Source organism: Balaenoptera musculus, chromosome 15 (genome assembly GCF_009873245.2).
Source record: "Balaenoptera musculus isolate JJ_BM4_2016_0621 chromosome 15, mBalMus1.pri.v3, whole genome shotgun sequence".
Classification (NCBI taxonomy): domain Eukaryota; kingdom Metazoa; phylum Chordata; class Mammalia; order Artiodactyla; family Balaenopteridae; genus Balaenoptera; species Balaenoptera musculus.
In genome coordinates, this window is record NC_045799.1 from 70,078,805 (window position 1) to 70,085,526 (window position 6,722).

The following is a 6,722-nucleotide window of genomic DNA, read 5'->3' on the forward strand; positions in this document are numbered from 1 at the left end:
TGCATATAAAGTTTGTCGTAAAGATTGGAGAAGAATCCCACAAAAGAGCAGGTAAGACTATTCTAGGGTTCCATCAGTCTCCCTCCCTGAAGGGGCAGCAACACACCTGGCTGGTCAATGCTCTGGTTGATAAGACCACATTGATCATAGGAGAGAATAAAATATGGGTAGAAATTTCAGTCCTCCTTTCAACCCGATTCCAAAAACAAGGGAGGGCTGCTGTGTGGATTTAAGACCTAATTGGATCATGGTCCAAGAATGTGGAATGTTTGATTAAACATCCTTTCTGCCATGGAGAATGCTCCCTTGAAGGCAGCTTTCCCCTTTGGTTTGCTTCTCTGTCATATCAGCATGTCCATCTGCAGCTGATTCTAAGAGAGAAAAGCTCGTCTTCCTCCTTAGTTTTAGAAAACCAGGCAGGAAGCAAATAGGACTTGAGAGCAAAGGAAATCTGGGACCAGCCACCTAGGAATTTCATGACATTTTCCTGGTCTCCCAGATAGAGGAGAACATTCACCCTTAAGCTGGGCTTTCTCAGTTCTACACAGACCAGAATAATTAGGTGTTAAACCATGTGCCGCCCACCACATCCAAATGACCTGCGGGCTCCTCAGCACAACTCAGCAGGACGGCTGGTGATCGACCCGTCTAGGAGCTGTCCTCCCTCATTCCTGAGCAAATTCTGACCAGGGAAGGGGCCATGGAAGCAGCTTTGCCAGGGAGGTAGGGACCTGAGTTAGTTTTGTGGTCATAGGTCTGATATCTTTGTGCCTAGAGTGGGTCCTGAGCACTAAGAACTTAGCAAGCTATAGTCTTTGCCACCGACACAGACATACAAACCTGGGAATCCTGAACCCATACCGACCAGCTAAAGGCACCCCCCATAACATAACACACATACAGCCTTTGTTGGCCATCTCCTTCCTACAAGGGATAGCTTTCCAATGCAACTAGCCACCAATGGATGCCTAATCCAAATCAGACTGTAACTCCAGGATGCTTTCAGCCAGCCTGACATTGAAAATCTCATGCTGTGGCCCTCACACCCTGGACCCAACACTCAATATTGATGCCTGCACAGTCAAACCCAGAATCAGATTCCTTCCCACTTATTCGTACACAGCTCCTGATGCTGGCTTCTTCCACTGCTCCCATATCCCAGCAGTTAAAGCTGTGACCACTCCAATAAAGATACTCAGTTCACCCAGATAGAATAACTTCCCTCCAGAGAGCTGCAAATCACTCATTTCTGACCCCTCCAGCCCCCGGCCCTTCCTTCTCTTCGTCCCAGGAACTTAGAACCATCAATCGGCCCAGATGGAAGGTTTCTCCTAGAAGCGTCCTACAGAGTGCAGCCTCGTACGGGGAAGCTGACACAATGTCTTCAAACATTTTTAATTGCCCTGTCAAACTGACAATTATAGAACTAATTATTGAGGAGACAATACCAGATACACTGACTGAATCAAGCATCAACTGAGTTTTTATGTAATTATGCAATTTAATGAATTGAAGGCTGCGGTAATGGACGATTACTAGTTAATTAGGAACTCCCTTTATGTTAATAATGCCATTTATTTTCGACTCATGGTATTTATTTTCAGCGTCTAAAGCATGGGACACATCTTCCTCTGACACGGGCATGATGAGTGTTTTTCGGGGGGTTTGGCTGCCAATTGTGCTATTTATAAGCAGCAAGCTTCTTCCATTCACTGACTGGAGAGCTCCAACTGGTTCCTATTATATTACAAGCATCTCATTTAGACCTAGATTTTAATTATTCTGCTTCTGGATGAAGCTCCTGTGTCTTCCTTCTCCTGAAATCTGAGAGAGAGAAAAGTAAGGGACTGTGGCAGATGGTCCTCAAGGTGCACCCCATCAAGGTCACCTTGTGAAAGGTACAGAGGTATCCCTCTTTCATGATTTATTTTTATCCCCAAGCCCTTCCTCATGTCTAAGGATTGCTTTCCTAGCACAACACACGGCTAGAAACCAAAGTGCATAGCAGTGGTTCTCAATCAGGGGACATTTCCCCCCTCAGCAGACACTTGGTGATGTCTGGAGACACACTTCTTTGTCACAGCTGGGAGTTCACCACCAGCATCTAGTGGGTAGAGGCCAGGGCTGTTGCTAAGCATCCTGCCATGCACAGGACAGTTCCTCACAACAAAGAATTCTCTTGCCCAAAATGTCAACAGGGCTGAGGTTGAGAAACCCTAGCACAGAGCATCGGTAATCAAGAAGCAAGTGGATTTTCACCACCCCAGCTTCACAGAGGAAAACAAATATTTCGCAGCATCTAAAACATGATAGAACTGTCAAAAGCATGTGAGGCGGCTACATAAATTGTGAAACGTGAGTCAGAGTTATGTTTGTTCTGCAACAGTGTAAAGACTCGGAGGGTTTTTTTTTTTTTTCTTTTTATGAAAATAGGAAAGTGACAAGCACTCTCTCCTGGAAGAAGCTAAGGTCCTTGCCTTGTCCTTTGGTCTGCAAACATCCATCAATCCAGACTTGTCTGTGAACAAGTTGTTCATAGTCTGGAGCAAAATGAGGAAATAAAGGAGAATGTGGTCAGATCCTCATAATGCTAAATTCAGCCAATTTTTCACTTTAAGATGATGTCTTTTTTACTTTTCAAGAAGACATCTTGTGTTTCTGTCTGGCCAGCATCCTTTTTTACTCACTTGCCTTTTTTAGAATTATCCCTCACTCGTTTTCAGTCTGTTGGTCTGGACGGCGCTGCGCTCACTCCTAGGATCCATGGTGGGTATGAGATCCAGGGTGACCTGACTAGTCAGGCAAGCACGAGAGACCCAAGAGTCAACCTGGACTTGTGATGGGGTAAATGAATCCTGCTCTTGTCTGTTGGGATGAAACGTGGGATGATGAAAACCTGAGGCCACCTTTGCCACGTCAAGGATGAAACTCACCCAAGGTATGTAGTCAGCACAAGGATGGTAAAGAAGAAAGGTGAGGAGGAGGAGAAGGAAGAGGAAGAGGAGGAAGAAAAAAAAGAAAATTTTATTTTACCTTTGTATTGTATTGTATTGTATTGTATGTATTGTATTGTATTGTATGTATTGTATTGTATTGTATGTATTGTATTGTATTGTATTGTATTTTGTATTGTATTGTATTGTATTGTATGTATTGTATTGTATTGTATGTATTGTATTGTATTGTATTGTATTTTGTATTGTATTGTATTGTATTGTATTGTATTGTATTGTATTGTATGTATTGTATGTATTGTATTGTATGTATTGTATTGTATTGTATGTATTGTATTGTATGTATTGTATTGTATTGTATTGTATGTATTGTATGTATTGTATGTATTGTATGTATTGTATTGTATTTTGTATTGTATTGTATTGTATGGTATTGCATTGTATTGTATTGTATTGTATGTATTGTATTGTATTGTATTGTATTGTATGTATTGTATTGTATTGTATGTATTGTATTGTATTGTATGTATTGTATTGTATTGTGTTGTATGTATTGTATTGTATTGTATTGTATGTATTGTATTGTATTGTATGTATTGTATGCATTGTATTGTATTGTATTTTGTATTGTATGGTATTGTATTGTATTGTATTGTATGGTATGGTATGGTATGGTATTGTATTGTATTGTATGTATTGTATTGTATTGTATTGTATGTATTGTATTGTATTGTATTGTATGTATTGTATTGTATTGTATTGTATGTATTGTATTGTATTGTATGTATTGTATTGTATTGTGTTGTATGTATTGTATTGTATTGTATTGTATGTATTGTATTGTATTGTATGTATTGTATGTATTGTATTGTATTGTATTTTGTATTGTATTGTATTGTATTGTATGGTATGGTATTGTATTGTATTGTATTGTATGTATTGTATTGTATTGTATTGTATGTACTGTATTGTATTGTATTGTATTGTATATATTGTATTGTATTGTATTGTATTGTATGTATTGTATTGTATTGTATTGTATTGTATTGTATTGTATTGTATTGTAGATCCTGGTTCCAGTGATGCCTGCAGCCTGATAATTGCCCGACTTGTCAGTACCATGGATGAATACATTATCTTCTGGTTTGAGCATCACCTTATTCTCCTCCTTTGGCTTCTCCTCCTCTGCCACGCCCCTAAACATCTGGTCCCTCAGGGTTCTATCAAGGGTCTTTTTCCCTCTTCACTCTGCCCCTTCCTCAGTGAGGTCCTGTCCTCACCTCTTTCCTCAGCCACTATCCATGTGTTGAGGACTCTCACGTTCATAACCCAAGGCTTCATCTCTGTCTGGATATCACCACTGCCCACTGGACATCTCCAGCTGGAAATCCCACCACAAAGCCCACCTGCCAGCCATAACCCTCACCTTCCTTCCACCCTGTCTTCCCCTGCAATTCTTTTCTCATGGGTAGAACTGTCACCCACCAGGGACCCAGATCAGGAAACGGGTGTCCTCCTCCCTCAAATCTTTCTTTTGTTCCATCAATGATGTATTGCTCTGCCACCACTTCGCCCTTAATTCCCTCACCTCTACGCCCCTTCCTAACTCCTCCACATAATATAATCTTCATTCACATCAAACATTTCCTTCCTCTCCCACAATGCTCACAGCTCTGCTTGGAGTGCCTTCTTTATCCCCTCCTCCCTGAAACCTTCCCAGACTCTCCAAAATGGATTAGGTGCCCCTCCATTACACTCCCAATACATATCACTTTTCATGGAAATTACTTTGAAAACTAGTTACTGAACTTGCTATATATTGAGCATTTTACCCAAATTATCCTTAAAGCTCATGACATATCCTCAAAGGAAGACATTACTATGTCCATTCTACAGATGAGGGAAATAAGATTAGAGAGCTTGAATCCATTTCTCAAAGTCGGGAGCCAGGAGAGAAGCCAGACTGGGATGTGATCCAGGCAGGTCTGGCCACAAATCCTGGATAGTGACCACACCACCACACTGCTGTTCAGTCCCACAGGTTGAAAAATCAGGTCTTTGGGGATGAAGTCTATAACTTTCATCTCAGGTCCCCACCAGCCAGGGCTGCCATACATTGGCTGTCAATGAATGCTGACCTGCTTAACTAAGAATGAATGAACGAGAGTCTATTCCTCTCACTAAAGCCAGGTTTTCTTGTTTGCTTGTTTTGTTTTGTTCTGCAAAAGCAGGGCTGGGTCGCAGTCAACTTTCAGATTCTATGACACTGTAGTTCTAACAAACTCTATCCAGCTAATAACTTGCAAAAATAAGTGACTCATCTGTTTCTGTCCTTGTATCAGTCATTTTCTATCAAAAAAGAACTTGATCATGTGTAATTTGCATTGTCCAAGGAGACACACCAAGTGAATCAGCTTTAAGAAATCACTTTCTCTGGCAGAGCCCCTTCCAAGGTGAACACTCAAAGCCAGAACCAAGGTCCTCTGGGAGCGGAGAGAAGCACGGCCAGAAGTCCTGACCCACAGAACTGTGTGCAGAATAAAGATAGTGGTTGTTTTACAGTTTGGGGGTGGCTGGCTGCACAGCAATGGAACAGTGAAACAGACTTTCTTCACTCCTTTGAGCTATGGACAGCTTTGGCAGTCTGGTGAAACTTATGGATCCCTTCTTAGAATAATGCTTTCAATCTCATAAAATAAAATACATAAGAAGTCAATTATACTGAATACAGTTATCAAGATATCAAAAAAATTTTTGTGGTGTAGGAAATTTGTGCATCTTTGCTAATGCATTAAATAATAAGAACTAGCAAAAAAAAAAAAAAAAAGAAATCACCTTCTCTGCCTTCATTCCTTTCTACCTCAAAAGTGGCAATCAATGAAACAAATGGTACTCAAAGTTCCAAATCACCTGGCCTTCCTCCTCCTAATACCTACTCCTGTTTTTACCAAAAAAAAAAAAAAAAAAGTCACAGAGAAGAAAAAACCAATATTTATAATAAAAGGTGGAGAAAAGTGATATTTGCTTGCTAGATTGGCAATGTCTTTTCTAACACTGGATTCAGAGCAGATCTAATTAGCTGGGCTCAGACCAGGAAAGAGAATTCTTGCATGGTTTTCACCTTCACAGAATTCCATGGCAACAAAACCATCTGGAATGAGGGCGACAATTATAATATATTTAATGTTAGCAACCTTACTGAATCCAGGTGCAAAGCATGCTGGGATTTCAGCAGCATGAGTTGATGGGAAGCGGAGAAGCCTGAGGTGGAAGGAATGGAGAATTCTAGACATAGGTACAAGCCTAGTGCTTCTCCCAAGGACATAGACCCATAGTCTAATATACCTAATCCCAAGTGCCCTGCTGTCTTGGGCTCTAGTCTGACTGGCATCAAAATCCAAACTTGCCCACAGTAATTAGTGGATAAAGGCAGCAGGAGCCCAGGTGGCAGGTGGCACTTAAAAGTCTGGTTTGTGGAAAGATCATAATTTCTGTTCACTTATAACACAACTTCAGTAAATAGTTAAGAAAACAAGAAGCAGAGTCCTACACCCCAGGTAGAAGAGGTCAGCAAAATCCAGAGAGAAGATTAGAAAGAAAACAAAGGGATGGAAAGACAAGACAGCCATCTAATTCTAGTAGACAAGTGAGCACACAGGCAGGGAAAATGAGGCAGAGGCAACACAGCAGGGGCCAAGGAAGGCAGGGCAGGGGTAGCAAGCTCAAGTGCCCATGGAGACCAGCGAAGCAATCTAAGTGGGTCTGGTC